General features: G+C 44.1%; 1 protein-coding gene and 1 long non-coding RNA gene across 2 annotated transcripts in view; both read right to left on the reverse strand.

The window, feature by feature from the left end:
- LOC139541552 (B-cell receptor CD22-like) overlaps window positions 1–23690 on the reverse strand; it is a 111867-nt gene that overhangs the window by 79827 nt on the left and 8350 nt on the right. The window lies entirely within an intron of this gene.
- On the reverse strand, window positions 18507–23591 carry LOC139568057 (uncharacterized). The gene is made up of 2 exons (XR_011673501.1): window positions 23216–23591; window positions 18507–19981 (listed from the first exon to the last, which is right to left on the reverse strand). It is a non-coding gene; the product is annotated as an uncharacterized lncRNA (long non-coding RNA).

Consider the following 23690-nt stretch of genomic DNA (forward strand, 5'->3'; position numbering starts at 1 on the left):
ACTAGAGCTCCACCTACTGGCATCTAAACATTACTGCACCATCCTAATAATAATGTCCTCAATAATGTTGGGATAATAACAACATTAAAAACTGACAATACATTAGATAGAATGGTGAAACACAACACTGGCTACTCGACAAAGTCACATTTAACCACACAAACACACGTTTGTAGTAGTACAACATGCCACTGTCATTCTGTTACACTGAATGCTTCCCAAATGACACCATAATCCCTCTATAGTGCACTACCTTTGACCAGAGCCCTATGGGCGTGGCATGACTGTGTGTGTTTGCATGCCCTCTCAACTTGACTGGCCTGCAGGACTGTCAATCACCGTTTGCACCGCTGGTCATCCAACCAATCAGGGTGCTTGGATGCGCTGCAGGACACCACCTCCCCTCACCTTTAGTTAGTGCACGGCATCGTCAGTCTTGAGAAGAAGTGTTGTGTTGCTGACAGACTTTTGACATGCAGTTCCTTACTGAAGTGTGAGACCAGTGAATATAACCACACAATAATATAAAACATCTTCAAATGAAAACAGCTGTGTCTGCATATATGTGGTGGTGACCATCAAGAGTCGAGTGACGGGCCTCAACACCATGTTCTGACCAGACAGCACTGTAGTGGGCAGAACCAAAACCAATTAGCATTAAGTACGTAGCGGGTCTCGTCATATCCAGCTAACCGCTCAGACGAGATCCAGCTGTTTACACATGTAAAAACGGTCTGGATGACCTCTACTAATCCCTAGGTACTGACTCAGGAATGTGTGAAGGACCACAGGGATGTCAGAGCAAAGGGTTGTTATTGTGATCACAACAAGGCCCTCCGGTTCACTTTGGGTTCTTATACAACAGGGTTTCTAGGAGGAAAGAGATACATGGAAATAGAATGAAAACTTCTCTCCAGCTGCTTCTTACCCGTTGTGCTTTTTGTCCCTTCCTGCCTCCCGTCCAGGATGAGAATATCATGCAGTCTATGCATCTGTTCGACAAAGTCATATGGTGACAGTTCCTGTGGGTGTGGCCTATCAGAAGGGACGCCCATATTTACCCCCACTGCCCCCGCCCCATGTTCTCTCCCAAAGTCAGACTCAAAGGGGCTGTCAGGGGGGTAAACGATACATCTTCATTGGATCTCCACTCTCCCATCCACCCCTAACCCCTCTCTTCCTACCTGGGATAGTTTGACACTAGTTAGGGGGTCAAGAAACATATGACATCACATTCTCACTAAACAATGATGTATTCTATTCTCTAACTACTAGTTGGACAAAATGGTGGATATTCATCTAAGGACAAAGGCTTTAAATCAATAAATAATCTGAACTTGTTAAAACCTCTACGGACCCCCCCTCCCGGATCCGGGATCATCCTAATCAGAAAAGCTGACTAGCATAGCCTAGCCTAGCGCCACAGGGATATCATATAATTTCATGAAATCACAAGTCCAATACAGCAAATGAAAGATAAACATCTTGTGAATCCAGCCAACATTTCCGATTTTTAAAATGTTTTACAGCGAAAACACAACATATATTTATCTTAGCTCACCACAATAGGCCAAAACACAACGCCATTTTTTCACCGTTGTATTATCTGGGATCTACATCTGTTTATATTAGTTACTATGCTGTTACTAAGCAGTGATGTATTACGACAGTCTTACGTTACTACACCTAATAGGAAATGCACATGCGCACTAGTGTGCCCGGGGAACTGTAGAGCACGAGAGGTTTTGACTAAACGAAAACTAACTGTACTCCCGTCTCCTGCCTGGTCATTTCTCCACAACACAAATATTACAGTGGCGACGAGGTGATTAAACTTCTTTAACGGACATTGCTTGAAGGGAAGAATGTTTCGTGAGTAATGAAACTCAAAATAATTACGTAATTCGTCAGTTATTTTTTATTTTCTTTCGCCAGTAAAAAATAAAAGGCTAAGCACTGCTAGCAGATACAGTGTTCAGGAGCTGCCAAGTAGCAAGACTATTGGAGTCCAGAATAGCGACACTGCCCTCTGGTGGTTAAATAAAAAAAACTGTCATTGAACCCATTGAAATTAGGCGATCTCAGTGGAGAAATATTGTCAAGAAAAAATTTAAAAAAAAAGGAAGAAGGAACGTAACACGGTGTGTACATTATTACAAATGAGTGCAGTGAACGAAGTAATTTGTAACGGCTGTCGTAGTCGTTCTCCTCCTCAGACGAGGAGGAGCATGGATCGGACCAAGATGCGGATTGGTAAGTATTCATTATTTAATGAAAAAACAACAAACACTACAAAATACAAAAACCAACGAACGTGACTAACCCGAAACAGTCCTGTGTGGCCCAAACGCTGACACAGGAACAAACACCCACAAAACACAAGTGAAACCCTGGCTGCCTTAGTATGATTCTCAATCAGGGACAACGATTGACAGCTGTCTCTGATTGAGAATCATACCAGGCCGAACACAAAATCCCAACATAGAAAAACAAACCTAGACCAACCCACCCAACTCACGCCCTGACCAACTAAAACAAATACATGACAAAGGAAAACAGGTCAGGAACGTGACAGAACACCCCCCTTAAGGTGCGAACTCCGGGCGCACCAGCACAAAGTCTAGGGGAGGGTCTGGGTGGGCGTCTGTCCACGGTGGCGGCTCTGGCGCTGGTCGTGGTCCCCACCCCACCATAGTCAACCCCCGCTTCCGTGGCCTCCTTTCCATATTCACCCTCCATGTCAATCCCACTATTCCAGCGAGCAGTAACAGACTGAGGGGTAACACCTGACTGAGGGGCAGCACCGGACTGAGGGGCGGATCCTGGCTGGCTGGCTCTGGCGGATCCTGGCTGGCTGGCTCTGGCGGATCCTGGCTGGCTGGCTCTGGCGGATCCTGGCTGGCGGAAGGCTCTGGCGGATCCTGGCTGGCGGAAGGCTCTGGCGGATCCTGGCTGGCGGAAGGCTCTGGCGGATCCTGGCTGGCGGAAGGCTCTGGCGGATCCTAGCTGGCGGAAGGCTCTGGCGGATCCTGGCTGGCGGAAGGCTCTGGCGGATCCTGGCTGGCGGAAGGCTCTGGCGGATCCTGGCTGGCGGAAGGCTCTGGCGGATCCTGGCCGGCTGGCTCCGGCAACTCCTGGCTGGCTGGCAGCTCCTGGCTGGCTGGCTCTGGCTGGTCCTGGCTGGCTGGCTCTGGCTGGTCCTGGCTGGACGGCTCTGGCTGGTCCTGGCTGGACGGCTCTGGCTGGTCCTGGCTGGACGGCTCTGGCTGGTCCTGGCTGGACGGCTCTGGCTGGTCCTGGCTGGACGGCTCTGGCTGGTCCTGGCTGGACGGCTCTGGCTGGTCCTGGCTGGACGGCTCTGAAGGCTCGGGACAGACGGGCAGCGCTGGGCAGGCAGACAGTTCAGACCACGTTGGGCAGGCAGACAGTTCAGGCAGCGCTGAGCAGGCAAGCAGCGCTGAGCAGGCAAACAGCGCAGGCGGCGTTGGGCAGACGGCCGACTCTGACCTGCTGAGGCGCACAGTAGGCCTGGTGCGTGGTGCCGGACCTGGAGGCACTGGACTGGAGGCACGCACCACAGGGAGAGTGCGTGGAGGAGGAACAGGGCTCTGGATATGCACTGGAAGCCTGGTGCGTGGTGTCGGCACTGATGGTACTGGGCTGGGGTGGGAAGGTGGCGCCGGATATACCGGACCGTGAAGGAGGACACGTGCTCTTGAGCACCGAGCCTCCCCAACCTCACCAGGTTGAATGGTCCCCGTAGCCTTGCCAATGCGGCGAGGTGGAATAACCCCGGCTCAGGTATCCAACCCGGCTTCGCCACACTCCCCTTTAGCCCCCCTAAGAAATTTTTGGGTGAGCCTCTCGGGCTTCCAGCCGCGTCGCCGCGCTGCCTCCTCATACCAGCGCCCCTGGGCTGTGGCTGCCTCCTTCTCCTCCCGAGAGCGGCGATCTTCTCCAACCTTAGCCCAGGGTCCTTCTCCGTTGAATATTTGCTCCCAAGACCATTCCTCCTGGTACAGCTGCTTCTGTTGCTCTTGCCGTCCTTCTCCAATCCGCTTGGTCCTGTTTTGTTGGGTGTTTCTGTAACGGCTGTCGTAGTCGTTCTCCTCCTCAGACGAGGAGGAGCATGGATCGGACCAAGATGCGGATTGGTAAGTATTCATTATTTAATGAAAAAACAACAAACACTACAAAATACAAAAACCAACGAACGTGACTAACCCGAAACAGTCCTGTGTGGCCCAAACGCTGACACAGGAACAAACACCCACAAAACACAAGTGAAACCCTGGCTGCCTTAGAATGATTCTCAATCAGGGACAACGATTGACAGCTGTCTCTGATTGAGAATCATACCAGGCCGAACACAAAATCCCAACATAGAAAAACAAACCTAGACCAACCCACCCAACTCACGCCCTGACCAACTAAAACAAATACATGACAAAGGAAAACAGGTCAGGAACGTGACATAATTGCAGAAACTTCTGAAGTGAAGAATTAGAGGAAAATTAAGGAATACAAGGAATAAGGAAACTGAACAATTAATTGTGAAAATGGCAACCATTGGTCGAGTACCAGAGTTTGAGGCTACAAAAGAGGATTTTGATTCCTATTTGGAGCGTTTTGAGCGTTGGCTGGCTGCAAATGAAATCAAGGATGAAAAGAAAGCAGATGTATTTCTCAGTGTTTTGGGTCCAACTGAGTATGGATTGCTGAAAGGTCTCATTGAACCAATAAAAGCAGTTGAGTTGAACTATGCAGAACTGACTGAAACTCTTTCAAGGCATTTCAAGCCTAAGCCAATTCTCATTGCAGAACGTTTCAGATTTTACCAACGTCACCAGAGTCAAGGGGAAACCGTGGCTGACTACATCCTTGCTTTGAAAAGGCTGGCAAGTACATGTGAGTTTGCACAATTTCTTGATGATGCTCTTCGAGACAAGTTTGTATGTGGTCTCACAGGTGAAGCATATCACAGAAGGCTTCTGTCAGAGAAGGACCTGACCTTTCGGAAAGCCTGTGATATCGCACTTGGACTCGAGCTTGCCCACAGGGATACTATTGAGCTATCGGGATATGCAGAACGTCAGAAAGGTGTTCACAAGGTCAGTGATGCACGTGGTGAAAAAGGCTCACAAAAGTCAAACTTTTCTCAGTCCCGTCCTCAAGGTTACACAAGAACAAAGCAGCCCACATCTCAAAGGTCTAAGCCAAGTTGCTACAGATGTGGGGGAGATAATCATCAGCACAGTGAATGTCGATTCCAAAATGTAAAGTGCCACAATTGTGGAAAGGTTGGACATTTACAGAAAGTGTGTAAAGCCTCAAAACGCACAGCAAGAGCGCACAAAGTGTCAGACGCAGCACAAGAAGAGGAAGGTACAACTGAAACAGTATTGGAACTGTCCACAGTGTACACAGCTCAACAACAAAAAGATGGAATCTATCTCAACATGGAGTTAGCGGGAAAACCGGTAAAAATGCAGCTGGACACCGGAGCGTCTGTATCTCTGGTTCCAGAGAGACTCTACAAAGAAAAACTGAAAGAGTGCCCTCTTCAGCCAGCGTCCATCCGCCTTTCTTCATACACTGGTGACACTATTCCTGTGTTAGGGCAGATCCAGGTACCAGTCCGGTGTGAGGGGAAGGAGTGGACGCTACCGCTTGTCATTGTTAAAGGAGAAAAATCAGCCTTGCTAGGCAGAAACTGGCTACAAAAGATCAAGTTGAACTGGGGAGAAATCTTCAGTCTGAGAACGGACAAACCAGTGAGTCAGGCTACACTCACTAACATGCTGGAGAAGCACAAAGAACTTTTCAAAGATGGCTACGGCGAAATACAAGACTTCACAGCAAAAGTCAGAGTGCAAGAAGGAACCAAGCCTATCTTTCACAAACCACGTCCAGTTCCCTATGCTCTTAAGGAAGCAGTAGAGAAGGAACTGGACCGCCTACAGAAGAATAACATAATCACGAAAGTAGCGAGGAGCGACTGGGCCGCTCCGATTGTTGTAGTCCCAAAGAAAGACAAGACCGTCAGAATGTGCGGTGACTACAAGGTCACAGTAAATCGCTGCATACTACCAGAGGAATATCCACTACCAAACGCTGAAGATCTGTTTGCCACTCTAGCTGGTGGGAAGGTTTTCAGTAAGCTGGACCTGGCATTCGCTTATCAGCAACTGAAGCTGGATCCGGAGTCAGAACAGTATCTGACCATCAATACACACAAGGGGCTATTCAGATTCAATCGCTTGGCCTATGGAATCTCGACAGCTCCAGCGATATTCCAACACACAATGGATCAGATCTTGGACGGTATAGACAACGTTGTGTGCTTCATGGACGACATCCTCGTGTCAGCACCAACCATTGGAGAGCACCTGGTAGTGCTGGACAAAGTGATGTCAAGACTGGAGAAATACGGAGTGAGAATGAAACGCAGCAAGTGTGAGTTCCTCCAGGACTCAGTGGAGTATCTCGGATACAAGATTGATGCACAAGGCCTGCACCCAACCAACAGCAAGGTGGAAGCAATTGTAAACGCACCAGCACCCACAAATATCTCAGAGCTGAGGTCATTTTTGGGGCTCCTGAACTATTACGGAAAGTTTGTGGCAAACTTGTCCACATTGTTGCATCCGCTTCACCAACTGCTGCAGGCCGATACAAAGTGGAATTGGTCCCCGCAATGCGAAGAAGCATTCAAGACTTGCAAACAGCGTCTGCTAAAGAGCAAGTGGCTTGCCCACTACAACACAGAGATGAAGCTGAGACTCGCGTGTGATGCATCTCCATACGGAGTAGGAGCCGTCATCTCACATGTTCTATCGTCAGGTGAAGAACACCCTATTGCATTTGCATCACGGACTCTGTCACCAAGTGAGAAAAATTATGCTCAAATTGAGAAGGAAGCCCTGAGCATAATATTCGGAGTGAAGAAGTTTCACAAATACCTGTACGGAAGGAAGTTCCAACTGCTGACAGATCACAAGCCTCTGTTGGCCATCCTTGGACCAAAATCAACTATACCAACCCTTGCTGCACTTCGAATGCAACGTTGGGCTCTGACATTGTTAGCCTACGACTACGAGATTGAGTACAGACGATCCAGTGATCACGCAAATGCAGATGCACTATCAAGACTACCATGCAATAGTGACTCCGACAGTGAAGATGATAGAGCAGTCTTCCAGATCTCTCTCATTGACGAACTGCCCATATCTGCTTCAGACATAGCAGAGGAAACAAGGAAAGATCCAGTGCTATCCAAAGTCTTGGACTTAACTTCTTCTGGCTGAAGGGGCAGTATTGAGTAACCTGGAAAAATGTGCCCATTTCAAACGGCCTCGTACTCAATTCTTGCTCGTACAATATGCATATTATTATTACTATTGGATAGAAAACACTCTCTAGTTTCTAAAACCGTTTGAATTATTTCTCTAAGTGAAACAGAACTCCTTCTGCAGCCCATTTCCTATCCGGAAGTGAGTTTTCTGAACGCAAGGTCTCTGTTCAAGAGCTTGTCTATACATGGGCATGAGACTTAGGAGTATACAGACACGTCATACACCTTCCCCTGGATGTCAAGCGGAAGTGAGAGCAGAAATGAGTTGATTATCTTGTTCTGAGGTTGAATACATCATCTTGGAGTGAGAGGTCCACCATTTTTTTTTCTTTTTTCGAAAGCGCGAAGAGGAACCTGGAATCGCCTTCTGGAAACCTGTCGTTAAGGGCGAATACAATCTCCGGTTTAGATTTTATTTGATACATGTTACAATATCATCCTAAAGTATGTTTTTTCAATATAGTTTCATTAGATTTTCGAAATTTATTCGGGACGTTAGGCGTGTTTCGTTGTCTGGTTTTGTTCAGGATGGACAGCTTAGCGCCGCATGGCCAGTGTGCTTGCTAATTCAAGAGGGAAAGAGGTGGTTCTGAATCCAAACAACAACGGTTCTGGACAAAGGACCCCTTGTACAACATTCTGATGGAAGATCAACAAAGGTAGGACCCAATTTGGGATGCTATTTCATATATCTGTCGAACTGTGCTATCGCTTACGTTTACCTTGATTCGATGTTGTTGTGTGTTGGCTATTGTAGTAAGCTAATATAACGCTATATTGTGTTTTCGCTGTAAAACACTTAAAAAATCGGAAATATTGGCTGTATTCACAAGATCTTTGTCTTTCATTTGCTATACACCATATATTTTTCAAAAATGTTTTATGATTTTATTTTTTATTTTTTTTATTTCACCTTTATTTAACCTGGTAGGCAAATTGAGAACACGTTCTCATTTACAATTGCGACCTGGCCAAGATAAAGCAAAGCAGTTCGACACATACAACAACACATAGTTACACATGGAGTAAAACAAACATACAGTCAATAATACAGTGAAAAATAAGTCTATATACAATGTGAGCAAGTGAGGTGAGATAAGGGAGGTGAAGGCAAACAAAATATATAAAATATATATATAAATAAATAAAAATATAAAAAAGGCCATGGTGGCGAAGTAAATACAATATAGCAAGTAAAAAAAAACACTGGAATGGTTGGTTTGCAGTGGAAGAAAGTGTAAAGTACAGATAGAAATAATGGGGTGCAAAGGAGCAAAATAAATAAATAAAAACAGTAGGTAAAGAGGTAGTTGTTTGGGCTAAATTATAGATGGGCTATGTACAGGTGCAGTAATCTATGAGCTGCTCTGACAGCTGGTGCTTAAAGCTAGTGAGGGAGATAAGTGTTTCCAGTTTCAGAGATTTTTGTAGTTCGTTCCAGTCATTGGCAGCAGAGAACTGGAAGGAGAGGCGGCCAAAGGAAGAATTGGTTTTGGGGGTGACCAGAGAGATATACCTGCTGGAGCGCGTGCTACAGGTAGGTGCTGCTATGGTGACCAGCGAGCTGAGATAAGGGGGGACTTTACCTAGCAGGGTCTTGTAGATGACCTGGAGCCAGTGGGTTTGGCGACGAGTATGAAGCGAGGGCCAGCCAACGAGAGTGTACAGGTCGCAGTGGTGGGTATTATATGGGGCTTTGGTGACAAAACGGATGGCACTGTGATAGACTGCATCCAATTTATTGAGTAGGGTTTTGGAGGCTATTTTGTAAATGACATCACCGAAGTCGAGGATTGGTAGGATGGTCAGTTTTACAAGGGTATGTTTGGCAGCATGAGTGAAGGATGCTTTTTTGCGGAATAGGAAGCCAATTCTAGATTTAACTTTGGATTGGAGATGTTTGATGTGAGTCTGGAAGGAGAGTTTACAGTCTAACCAGACACCTAGGTATTTGTAGTTGTCCACATATTCTAAGTCAGAGCCGTCCAGAGTAGTGATGTTGGACAGGCTGGCAGGTGCAGGCAGCGATCGGTTGAAGAGCATGCATTTAGTTTTACTTGTATTTAAGAGCAAATGGAGGCCACAGAAGGAGAGTTGTATGGCATTGAAGCTTGCCTGGAGGGTTGTTAACACAATGTCAAAAGAAGGGCCAGAAGTATACAGAATAGTGTCGTCTGCGTAGAGATGGATCAGAGAATCACCAGCAGCAAGAGCGACATCATTGATGTATACAGAGAAGAGAGTCGGTCCAAGAATTGAACCCTGTGGCACCCCCATAGAGACTGCCAGAGGCCCGGACAACAGACCCTCCGATTTGACACACTGAACTCGATCAGAGAAGTAGTTGGTGAACCAGGCGAGGCAATCATTAGAGAAACCAAGGCTGTCGAGTCTGCCGATGAGGATGTGGTGATTGACAGAGTCAAAAGCCTTGGCCAGGTCAATGAATACGGCTGCACAGTATTGTTTCCTATCGATGGCGGTTAAGATATCGTTTATGACCTTGAGCGTGGCTGAGGTGCACCCATGACCAGCTCTGAAACCAGATTGCATAGCGGAGAAGGTATGGTGGGATTCGAAATGGTCGGTAATCTGTTTGTTGACTTGGCTTTCGAAGACCTTAGAAAGTCAGGGTAGGATAGATATAGGTCTGTAGCTGTTAGGGTCAAGAGTGTCCCCCCCTTTGAAGAGGGGGATAACCGCAGCTGCTTTCCAATCTTTGGGAATCTCAGACGACACGAAAGAGAGGTTGAAAAGGCTAGTAATAGGGGTGGCAACAATTTCAGCAGATAGTTTTAGAAAGAAAGGGTCCAGATTATCTAGCCCGGCTGATTTGTAAGGGTCCAGATTTTGCAGCTCTTTCAGAACATCAGCTGACTGTATTTGGGAGAAAGAGAAATGGGGAAGGCTTGGGCGAGTAGCAGAGGGGAGGGCAGTGCTGTTGACCGGGGTAGGGGTAGCCAGGTGGAAAGCTTGGCCAGCCGTAGAAAAATGCTTATTGAAATTCTCAATTATAGTGGATTTGTCGGTGGTGACAGTGTTTCCTATCTTCAGTGCAGTTGGAAGCTGGGAGGAGGTGTTCTTATTCTCCATGGACTTTACAGTGTCCCAGAACTTTTTTGAATTTGTGTTGCAGGAAGCAAATTTCTGCTTGAAAAAGCTAGCCTTGGCTTTTCTAACTGCCTGTGTATATTGGTTTCTAGCTTCCCTGAAAAGTTGCATATGACGGGGGCTGTTCGATGCTAATGCAGAACGCCATAGGATGTTTTTCTGTTGGTTAAGGGCAGTCAGGTCAGGGGAGAACCAAGGGCTATATCTGTTCCTGGTTCTAAATTTCTTGAATGGGGCATGCTTATTCAAGATGGTGAGGAAGGCATTTAAAAAAAATATCCAGGCATCCTCTACTGACGGGATGAGATCAATATCCTTCCAGGATACCTCGGCCAGGTCGATTAGAAAGGCCTGCTCGCTGAAGTGTTTCAGGGAGCGTTTGACAGTGATGAGTGGAGGTCGTTTGACCGCTGAACCATTACGGATGCAGGCAATGAGGCAGTGATCGCTGAGATCTTGGTTGAAAACAGCAGAGGTGTATTTGGAGGGCAAGTTGGTTAGGATGATATCTATGAGGGTACCAGTGTTTACGGAATTGGGGTGGTACCTGGTAGGTTCATTGATAATTTGTGTGAGATTGAGGGCATCAAGCTTAGATTGTAGGATGGCTGGGGTGTTAAGCATGTTCCAATTTAGGTCGCCTAGCAGCACGAGCTCTGAAGATAGATGGGGGGCAATCAGTTCACATATGGTGTCCAGAGCACAGCTGGGGGCAGAGGGTGGTCTATAGCAGGCGGCAACGGTGAGAGACTTGTTTTTAGAGAGGTGGATTTTTAAAAGTAGAAGTTCAAATTGTTTGGGAACAGACCTGGATAGTAAAACAGAACTCTGCAGGCAATCTTTGCAGTAAATTGCAACACCGCCCCCTTTGGCCGTTCTATCTTGTCTGAAAATCTTGTAGTTGGGGATGAAAATGTCAGAATTTTTGGTGGTCTTTCTAAGCCAGGATTCAGACACGGCTAAAATATCCGGGTTGGCTGAGTGTGCTAAAGCAGTGAACAAAACAAACTTAGGGAGGAGGCTTCTAATGTTAACATGCATGAAACCAAGGCTATTACGGTTACAGAAGTCATCAAAAGAGAGCGCCTGGGGAATAGGAGTGGAGCTAGGTACTGCAGGGCCTGGATTCACCTCTACATCACCAGAGGAACAGAGGAGGAGTAGGATAAGGGTACGGCTAAAAGCTATGAGAATTGGTCGTCTAGAACGTCTAGAACAGAGAGTAAAAGGACGTTTCTGGGGGCGATAAAATAGCTTCAAGGAATAATGTACAGACAAAGGTATGGTAGGATGTGAATACAGTGGAGGTAAACCTAGGTATTGAGTGATGATGAGAGAGATATTGTCTCTAGAAACATCATTGAAACCAGGTGATGTCATTGCATATGTGGGTGGTGGAACTGAAAGGTTGGATATGGTATAGTGAGCAAGGCTAGAGGCTCTACAGTGAAATAAGCCAATTAACACTAACCAGAACAGCAATGGACAAGGCATATTTACATTAAGGAGAGGCATGCTTAATCGAGTGATCAATAAGGGTCCAGTGAGTAGAGGTTGGTTGGGGTCACGGCGATCCAGACAGCTGGCCAGGTAGATGGCTATCGGTAGCAAGATAGCATAGGATGGAGGTCTATTTTTTAGACACCTCGTGTGTTTCCGTCGGTAGATTAGTGGGGTTCCGTGTGGTAGAGGGGATCAATCCAATTGGCAAAAAAGATATAGTGACCCAAGAAAAAGAAATTGTCCGATATACTTATTCAGATAGCAGCCGATAAGACAGCTAACGATTAGGGGGCCCCAGATGAGCGTTCAGGTAACGTCGCGACGGAGGTGCCAGTTGGATAACTCCCTCGGGCAGATAACGTCGGCAGTCAGTCGTGAAGGCCCGGTGGGGCTCCGTATCTGCAGCAAAAAAAAAAAAAAAAAAAAACGGGTCCGGATAGGTGACTGTAGCCCAGGAATGGCTGATGGAACTCCTCAGCTGGCTAGCTCCGGAATAATTTAAGTTTGCTCCGGGATCGACGTAAGCCAATAGTCACACGGTTTGCAGCTAGCTAGCTGCGAAATCAAGGTGCAAATGTCCAGAGCCTGCGGCTGAAATCAGGTGATGAAGTAGAAAAAAAATCTGGTGATGTGGTAGAGAAAAAGCAGTCCTATATGCTCTGGGTTGATATCGCGCTTGCAGACTGGCAGGTATTGGCCCGAGCTGAAGCTGGCTGGTGTCCGAGTTAAGGGTGAAGACCGCAGCAGTGGCTAACTGACTACTAGCTAGTAGCTAGTTATCTGGCTAGCTTCTGATTGGGGTTACGGTTCTAAAGTATAAAAGTATTTAAAAAAATAGCAGATCCGTACCACATTGGGTGAGGCGGAATGTATATTCAGTTCCTAAATGGAAAGTGAAATTAAAATATATACGAAATGCATACGAAAAATACGAGGACTATTTACGCGGGACAAGACGGAACAAGACAAACACACGTCCGACTGCTACGCCATCTTGGAAGTATTAACATGGTTCAAGCACATCAAAACAGTCGTGAAGAGGGCACGACAAAACCTATTCCCCCTCAGGAGACTGAAAAGACTTGGCATGGGTCCTCAGATCCTCAAAAGGTTTTACAGCTGCACCATCGAGAGCATCCTGACGGGTTGCATCACTGCCTGGTATGGCAACTGCTCGGCCTCTGACCGCAAGGCACTGATGATGAGTAATTAGCTATTTGACGTTGGTCTCTATAATTACTCTGGCTGCTTCCGTGCTATTTTTGACGGTAGCTGTGATGTTAGCTGCATTGTAAAACTGATTTATAGCTCAAATATGCACATTTTTCGAACAAAACATAGATTTATTGTATAACATGTTATAAGACTGTCATCTGATATAGTTGTTTCTTGGTTAGTTTGGTTGGTTCTAGGTTAGTTAGGTTGGCTTTGTGCATGCTACCTGCATGCTACCTGTGCTGTGAAAAATGTCTGTCCTTTTTTGTATTTGGTGGTGAACTAACATAAATATACGTGGTGTTTTCGCTGTAAAACATTTAAAAAATCGGACATGTTGGGTGGATTCACAAGATGTTTATCTTTCAAATGCTGTATTGGACTTGTTAATGTGTGAAAGTTAAATATTTAAAAAATATATATTTTGAATTTCGCGCCCTGCACTTGAGCTGGATGTTGTCATAGGTGTACCGGTGTCGGGCTTGCAGCCTGAAGAAGTTAACCTGTTGGGGACAAGGGGTGATATTTTCACTTTTGGTGAAAATCGTATGATTTTTAAACGGCCTCGTACTCAATTCTTGCTAGTACAATATGCATATTTTTAGTACCATTGGATAGAAAACAACCTCTAGTTTCTAAAAACGTTTGAATTTTTTCTCTGAGTGGAACACAAGTCATTTGGCAGCACTTTCCCTGAGCAGGAAGTAGAATGCAAGATGTCTATGCTCGCTTCAACGCTCTGCCTATACATGGTCATGCCACCTATGACCCGAAACACACCTCATACGCCTTCCTCTGGGTGTCAAGAGGACGTCAGAGGAGAAATTTTGTGTTTATCTTGTTCTGACGTGAAATAAGACCTATTTCTTTGACGTGACCGTCCATTTCCGGAAGTCTGAAGTGCGCGACTTTGAAGAGAGATTGTGTTTTGTTTTGCTGCCGTTTCGGATGTCAACTATCTCCGGCTCGGATTTGATTTGATAAATGAGACCATATCATCGTAATGTATGTTTTTTCAATATAGTTTAATCAGATTATTTGAATTTTTTCGGGAGTTTTGCCGTGTTCCGTCGTGTGACTTTGTTTACTTGGAGAGATCCGTGCCACTCGACTAGTACCCATGCTAAATGAAGTGGGAAAGGTACCATTCTGAATGGAATGAACGACTCATCTGGACTAAGGACATCTTGATCAACATTCTGATGAAATTTCAGCAAAAGTAAGACCCAATTTATAATGCTATTTCATATATCGGTCGTGCATGTGAACTGGTCGTGGGCGCCCAGCTGGTTCTGGCTGGCGTGGCTATGCTAATTTAGCGCTACATTTTGTTTTCGCTATAAAACATTTAATAAATCTGAAATATTGTCTGGAATCACAAGAATCCTGTCTTTCAATTGCTGCACAGTATGTATTTCTCAGATATGTTTTATGATGAGTAATTAGTTATTTGACGTTGGTGTCTGTAAATGTTATGGCTGCTTTCGGTGCAATTTCTGATTGTAGCTGAAATGTAATTTATGATTTATACCATAAATATGCACATTTTTCAAAAAAAACATATGCTATACAATAAATATGTTATCAGACTGTCATCTTATGAAGTTGTTTCTTGGTTAGTGGCTATATATATATCTTTATTTGGTCGAATTAGTGATAGCTGGTGATGGAGTAAAACACTGATGGAGGTAGAAAAGTGGTGTAATAGATTTACATATTTTGTCTTCCCTGTAAAACATTTTAAAAATCGGACATGTTGGCTTGATTCACAAGATGTCTACCTTTCATATGCTGTATTGGACTTGTTAATGTGTGAAAGTTAAATATTTTAAAAAAATGTTTTTTTTTAATTTGCCGCTCTGCCTTTTCAGTGGAATGTGGGAGGAGTGGCCCCTAAAGGTTAAGAACTAATGGATCTATCGTTTCCTATACAACATGTATTTTTTTGTAATGTTTATGAATAGCTATTTGGTCAGAATAGGTGAGAGTCTAATAGAAATATCCGCACATTCTGGGAAAAAGATGCTACGTTAGCACGTTATGCTACGTTATGCTACGTTGTATAACCACGGATTTCAGCTCTAAATATGCACATTTTCGAACAAAACATAAGTGTATGTATAACCTGATGTTATAGGACTGTCATCTGAGGAAGGTTTATGAAGGTTAGTGAAATGTAATATCTTTTGCTGGTTTATTCGCTAACGCTAACGTGCCTATTGCTATCGCTAACGTGCCTTGATGAATGAATGCGGTAGTGTGGTAGGCTATTGGACTAAGCTAATATAATGCTATATTGTGTTTTCGCTGTAAAACACTTAAAAAATCGGAAATATTGGCTGTATTCACAAGATCTTTGTCTTTCATTTGCTATACACCATGTATTTTTCAGAAATGTTTTATGATGAGTATTTCGGTATGTCACGTTGGTGTCTGTAATTATTCTGGCTGCTTTCGGTGCAATTTCTGATTGTAGCCGCAATGTAAACTATGATTTATACCTGAAATATGCACATTTTTCGAACAAAACATAGATTTATTGTATAACATGTTATAAGACTGTCATCTGATTAAGTTGTTTCTTGGTTTCTTTGGTTTGTTCTAGGTTGGTTTGGTTGATTTTGTGCATCCTACCTGTGCTGTGAAAAATGTCTGTGCTTTTTTCTATTTGTTGGTGAGCTAACATAAATATATATTGTGTTTTCCCTGTAAAACATTTAAAAAATCGGACATGTTGGCTGGATTCACAAGATGTGTATCTTTCATTAGCTGTATTGGACTTGTTAATGTGTGAAAGTTAAATATTTCTAAAAAATATCTTTTGAATTTCGCGCTCTGCCATTTCAGTGGAATGTGGGAGGAGTTCCGCTAGCGGAACGGGGGGGTCAGACAGGCAATAAATAATATTTCATGTAACTGGTTGTGTGTCTAGGTGCTGGACATTGCTCCTTCTGAAAGTGTCTGTGTATATTTTGTGTATATTTTGTATATTTTGTACTGATGATGATAGTGAAGGTGAATAAACCACTATTGCTATACAAACCAATGTAAATGTCTACTTTTTAGTTACTGTATGTAATGTAAAGTACAAGAGGTGTGATTTTGAAAGCGTTCCATTTTCTCTCCACTGAAGATACTGTTCTAATAAGGTAAAAACAGTGACAATGAAGTGTAATCTCAATAGGTTTATTACAAAAAATATCACACTTCACACATTATTATTTTTAAAGCAATAAGAAACGTTGCATCAAGCATAACTCTTTCCTGGACATTGAGGCAAATTTGTGCCATAACTTTGTCATAAAAAAATATATTTTTAATTCTTGCAAATTGACAATACCATATGAAGTATTACAACATAATAGAACAGATAGAATAACTATTGTTGTTAGACTTCATATATAGTCTCTGTCACTCCCTGATCTATTTCACCTGTTCTTGTGCTTGTCTCCACCCCCCTCCAGGTGTCGCTCATCTTTCCCACTACCCCCTGGGTACTTATACCTGTGTTCTCTGTTTGTCTGTTGCCAGTTCGTCTTGTTTGTCAAGTCAACCAGCGTTTTGTCTCAGCTCCGGCTTTTTCCCAGTATCTCTTTTTCTGGCCCTTCTGGTTTTGACCCTTGCCTGACCTGACCCTGAGCCTGCCTGTCGTCCTGTACCCTTGCCCCACTACTCTGGATTATCGACCTCTGCCTGTCTTGACCTGTCGTTTGCCTGCCCCTGTTGCTGTAGTAAACATTGGTACTTCAACACAGTCTGCATTTGGGTCTTACCTGAAACGCAATGGTCTCATACGTTTGATGATTCTTTCTGACAGATACATATAACAACATATAGTTAAAATATAACATAAACATAAAATATAAACATAAAATATAACTGGACATCGAGGCTGCCTAATTCAGATATCTACAGTTTTTGTCAAAAAGTTTTTGTAGTCAGATTCTGAGTTTACTGTAACTTAAAAAAATAATTAAAAAAATACATATATACTTTTTAAAATATTTACAATGCCCCTTTCTTATTCATCATAGTTTAAAAGTCAAAACTGACCCTAGATCAGCACTCCTACTCTGAGTGTGAATACAGTAGTCCTGTGTGACTCAGTTTGTACAGCATGACTCACGGGTTCTATTCCTGCTGGGACTTCCCATATGAAGGATTTATGCACCCATGACTGTAATGACTGAGTGAATGACTTTGGATAAAAGTGTCTGCTAGATGGTATATATTATTGTAAACCGGGTAGTATATGTATTTACTTTTCTATTTATGTTGGTAACCAGTTTATAATAGCAATATACCACGGCTAAGGGCTGTGTCCAGGCACTCCGCTTCACGTCACGTTGCCTAAGAGGAGTCATTAGCCGTGGTACAGTAAATTGGCCAATATACCTCTGGCCTTATTGCTTAATTACATATATCTGTATACACTGAGTGTACAAAACATAGACTAACAAGGTGAATCCAGGTGAAAGCTATGATCCCTTATTGATGTCACTTGTAGATGAAGGGGAAGAAACAGGTTAAATAAGGATTTTATGCCTTGAAACAATTGAGACATGGATTGTGTATGTGTGCTATTCAGAGGGGGAATGGGCGAGACAACATATTTATTTGAACAGGGTATGGTAGTAGGTGTCCAGGCGCACCAGTTTGAGTGTGTCAAGAACTGCAACGCTGCTGGGTTTGATGAATCCTGGCTCCTGCTGTTTCACGCTGATGGAAGGACCACATGAGTACATGCAGCCATCATGCTGCGTGTCAACATTACAGGCTGGTGGTGGTGTGACGGTGTGGGGTGTGTTTTCATGGTACACATTGGGCCCCTTGATAAAAGTGGTGCAATGTTTGAATGCCACAGGATATCTGAACATCATCATTGCCAATGAGGTGCATTCCTTAATGGCACCAATGTATCCATCTGCAAATATATGTTTTCAGCATGATAATGCCCCATGCCACAAGGCTAGGATTGTCCAGTGACAGTGAACTGACGGGGAGTTTTGCTTACTCAGTAGCCTGGCCAGCCACCAGATCTCAATTAAATTGAGGATCTGTAGGATGAGATGGAACGAGCTATTCGGAGTAAAGATCCACTACCAGCCAACTTGACACAACTGTGGGAAGCATTGGAGTCAACATGGGCCAGCATCCCTTTTGACACCTTGTAGAGTCCATGTCCTGACGAATTGAGACTGTTCTGAGGGCAAAAGGGGGTGTAACTCAATATGTTGTATAGTCAGTGTATATCACTTAGTTTGAATATACGGGTCCAGATACAAAGTACATCACCAAAAGAATGTGGACACCTGCTCGTCAAACATCTCATTCCAAAATCATGGGTATTAATATGGAGTTGGTCCCCCCTTTGCTGCTATTACAGCCTCCACTCTTCTGGGAAGGCTTTCACTAGATGTTGGAACATTGTTGTGGGGACTTGTTTCCATTCAGCCACAAGAGCATTAGCGAGGTTGGACACTGATGTTGGGCGATTAGGCCTGTCTCGCTGTCGCTGTTCGATTGGATTGAGGTCAGGGCTCTGTGCAGGCCAGTCAAGTTCTTCCACATCGATCTCGACAAACCATTTCTGTATGGACCTCGCTTTGTGCACGGGGGCATTGTCATGCTGAAACAGGAAAGGGCCTTCCCCAAAATGTTGCCACAAAGCTGGGAGCACAGAATTGTTTAGAATGTCATTATATGCTGCAGCGTAAAGATTTCCCTTCACTGGAACGAAGGCGCCTAGCCCGAACCATGAAAAACAGCCCATGAGCATTATTCATCCTCCACCAAGTTGGCACTATGCATTGGGGCAGGAAGCGTTCTCCTGGAACCATCTGCCAGATGGTGAAGAAGGATTCATCACTCCAGAGAATGTGTTTCCACTGTTCAAATCAAATCCAATTGTATTTGTCACATGAGCCAAATACAGTGAAATGCTTACTTACAAGCCATTAACCAACAATGCAGTTTTAATAAAATACCGAAAAAAACGAATAAAAATGTAAGAGACAAGAAAAACAAATAATTAGAGCAGTAGTAAATAACAATAGCGGTTCCTATGTACAGGGGGTACCGGTACAGAGTCAATGTGTCAATGTGCAATGGTGTGTGTGCAACAGAGTCAATGTCTCCAGAGTCCAATGGTGGCGAGCTTTACACCACTCCAGCCAACGCTTGGCATTGCACATGGTGATCTTAGGCTTGTGTGCGGCTGCTCGGCCATGGAAACCCATTTCATGAAGCTCCGGACGAACAGTTGTTGTGCTAACTTTGCTTCCAGAGGCAGTTTGGAACTCGGTAGGGAGTGTTGCAACCAAGGGCAGTCGATTTTTACGCGCTATGCACTACCACTTCGCGGCTAAGCGGTGGTTGCTCCTAGATGTTTCCACTTCACAATAACAGCACTTATAGTTGACCGGGGAAGCTCCAGCAGGGCAGAAATTTAACAAACTGACTTGTTGGAAAGGTGGCATGCTATGCCATTGCCACGTTGAAAGTCACTGAGCTCTTCAGTAAGGCCATTCTACTGCCAATGTTTGTTTACAGAGATTGCATGGCTGTGTGCCATTTTATACACCTGTCAGAAACAGGTGTGGCTGAGATAGCTGAATCCACTAATTTGAAGGGGTGTCCACTTTTGTATATATAGTGTACAAGGTTTTTGTTAAACTTTTTGTGTTTGGGTCTTCTTGGTTCTGAATTTGTTGTGTTCAGGTCTTCTTGGTTCTGGGTTTGTTGATTCTACTGTAGATCTCAGAGCGGTCCTCCTCAGCTGCTTGTGCCGCCACGGGTCTGAAGAGAGAGAAACAGAAATTAAACAAAACCCGCATCCCAACTAAGGTCAAAAGGAGTGCACTAAATAGGGAACAGTGTGCCATTTGGAACGCAATAGGAGAAAACTTCCTAAAAAATCACTCCCTCATTATTGTCATAGTAATTGTATTGAGATGTCCATTGTTGGGTTCATAGTTTAAGGATATAACATCAAAAGTGGCCACTAGGGGTCAACTGTTTTTCTTTTTGATGACATCTCCTACAATAAGCAGCAGCATATGAATTACCTTAATGCAGAATATGGTCACCGGGTGGCAGCAGTGAGGCGGTTACATTTCACAACAGCTTATTGCACATCCTCATCCTGTTTCTGGTGTTGAGGCATGAATTACCTTAATGCAGAATATGCATTATTTATGACATCATCATTGTCTACTCCTACAATTTGCATATGGCCGTAACTACATATGAAAACACTAAGATTCGGACCTTGTAATTGTTTTCTAATTAAAACTAATAATAATATCCCAATACAAATACTGTACACAATAAAGAAAATTAATTACGGATCAACATTTAAATATTGCTCCCAACGTTGGTCAAAGCTCAGAACTCTTATGTTCTTGATCTGACTAATCGCTCCCGCCTCTTTGTGAACGAGTGGAATCATGAACTGTGTTTTTTTGTTATGTTCTCCTGCGTCCCCCTGATTTGACTTTTCAGCAGCACATTCACCATTTTCTCAGAAGGATAATAATTCACCTTCTCGCGGCACAGGCCGAGGGCGACGTGAAACGAACTACCCCAGCCCGCAGGTTGCTCTGCTAACAGTGTGTTTGCGAGACGCCGGACAAAAGGCAATCTTTAAAACCGTCCTGTCATGTCTAAAGAAATCCCCCATCAAAAAATCACTCTCAGAGAATAAGTGCACAACTGGTAAATAGTCTCTTATAGATTCATACTGTATGTCAGTCATTCAGGTCGGAGGATAGCTGCCGGCAGAGACTTCGATTGCAGTAACATTGAAGGGTTCTGGTTAGTGTTACTTAGCCAGCTAGAATGATGAAGTAAGAAGCTTACGTTAAACAGAGTCTACCTCAGCAGGAGCAACAAATACACTACTAAGTCCTTTACAGAGAGTAGAATACTGAGAGACATTGATGTGGTACTCGGTGGAGAGGCTGAGACAGGCGGCATTGCAGGTAGAAGTAGAGGAGACATAGAGAGAGAGGACGCACGCTGAGAGAGAGGTTTTTAAAGTGGTCCCCAAACTTGGGGTTGGGGCACATGTTGGGTCCACTAATAAAATATGTATCTAATCAAACAATGTAGGAATATGTTTCAATATGAATACAGTGGGGCAAAAAAGTATTTAGTCAGCCACCAATTGTGCAAGTTCTCCCTCTTAAAAAGATGAGAGAGGCCTGTAATTTTCATCATAGGTACACTTCAACTATGACAGGCAAAATTAGGAAAAAAAATCCAGAAAATCACATTGTAGGATTTTTTATTAATTTATTTGCAAATTATGGTGGAAAATAAGTATTTGGTCACCTACAAACAAGCAAGATTTCTGGCTCTCACAGACCTGTAACTTCTTCTTTAAGAGGCTCTTCTGTCCTCCACTCGTTACCTGTATTAATGGCACCTGTTTGAACTTGTTATCAATATAAAAGACACCTGTCCACAACCTCAAACAGTCACACTCCAAACTCCACTATGGCCAAGACCAAAGAGCTGTCAAAGGCTGGGAAGACTGAATCTGCAATAGGTAAGCAGCTTGGTTTGAAGAAATCAACTGTGGAGCAATTATTAGGAAATGGAAGACATACAAGACCACGGATAATCTCCCTCGATCTGGGGCTCCACGCAAGATCTCACCCCGTGGGGTCAAAATGATCACAAGAACGGTGAGCAAAAATCCCAGAACCACACGGGGGGACCTAGTGAATGACCTGCAGACAGCTGGGACCAAAGTAACAAAGCCTACCATCAGTAACACACTACGCCACCAGGGACTCAAATCCTGCAGTGCCAGACGTGTCCCCCTGCTTAAGCCAGTACATGTCCAGGCCCGTCTGAAGATTGCTAGAGAGCATTTGGATGATCCAGAAGAAGATTGGGAGAATGTGATATGGTCAGATGAAACCAAAATAGAACTTTTTGGTGAAAACTCAACTCGTCGTGTTTGGAGGACAAAGAATTCTGAGTTGCATCCAAAGAACACCATACCTACTGTGAAGCATGGGGGTGGAAACATCATGCTTTGGGGCTGTTTTTCTGCAAAGGGACTGAATGAATGGGGCCATGTATCGTGAGATTTTGAGTGAAAACCTCCTTTCATCAGCAAGGGCATTGAAGATGAAACGTGGCTGGGTCTTTCAGCATGACAATGATCCCAAACACACCGCCCGGGCAACGAAGGAGTGGATTCGTAAGAAGCATTTCAAGGTCCTGGAGTGGCCTAGCCAGTCTCCAGATCTCAACCCCATACAAAATCTTTGGAGGGAGTTGAAAGTCCGTGTTGCCCAGCAACAGCCCCAAAACATCACTGCTCTAGAGGAGATCTGCATGGAGGAATGGGCCAAAATACCAGCAACAGTGTGTGAAAACCTTGTGAAGACTTACAGAAAACGTTTGACCTCTGTCATTGCCAACAAACGGTATATAACAAAGTATTGAGATAAACTTTTGTTATTGACCAAATACTTATTTTCCACCATAATTTGCAAATAAATTCATTAAAAATCCTACAATGTCATTTTCTGGATTTTTTCCCCTCATTTTGTCTGTCATAGTTGAAGTGTACCTATGATGAAAATTACAGGCCTCTCTCATCTTTTTAAGTGGGAGAACTTGCACAATTGGTGGCTGACTAAATACTTTTTTGCCCCACTGTATCTCCAAAGGACCTATCTTCCCTATAGTCCTACATTAAAGTACTATCAACATGCAAACAACACAGTCCTAAACATGTCCCATGTTTTTGTTTCTTCTGTGATTAGTGTGTCAGTGTGAATCATTCCCATATTTCCTCCCTTTCAGGTGTATAACATTACAACTGTACAGCTAATAGGCTATCTGTTTGTAACTGGACTGAGGTGAATTAACCCTCAGCAGCCAAGGTGATAATGCCCCCCCCCCCCCCCCCCCAGATTTGGTTGTAAACAAACAAACTTCTCCTTTAATGCTGTGTGTTCACAATGTTCTAGTATTGACCCCTTTGTTGTTGTATTGGCAGAATAGGCTCACTGGGTGGCAGAACTGGGGAGGTTGAATTTCACAGCAGCATATTGGACATCTTGGTCCTGTTTCTGTGGTTGATGCAGCTGGACGGTGGAGTACAGAGGCACTTCCTGGTTTTTGGAGTGAGAGAAGTGGACGCTGGCGTAGTGAACATCATCCTGGTCGTCTGTGGCTGCTGTCTGTGCTGCAGTAGAGGTCATGACCATGCCTGAGATGTTGTCATACACTGGACTAGAGTCTCCCTGATGGAGAGAGAGGACAGACAACATGAGGAGTGGAAATGTCCCACAAAGAATACACAGTCATCACAGTCATCTTCTGATTCCAACAGACTCACCTGTCCATCATCTGCTGTGTCTCTTGTGTTGGAGGTGGATGTGGAGACCTTGCTGTTGTACATGAATGAATGTATGAAGATATCAATCAATTAATTAATAAAGTTACTTTTATTTTTATTTTTTTAACCTTTATTTAACTAGGC

The sequence above is a fragment of the Salvelinus alpinus genome, chromosome 2 (assembly GCF_045679555.1).
Source record: "Salvelinus alpinus chromosome 2, SLU_Salpinus.1, whole genome shotgun sequence".
NCBI lineage: Eukaryota > Metazoa > Chordata > Actinopteri > Salmoniformes > Salmonidae > Salvelinus > Salvelinus alpinus.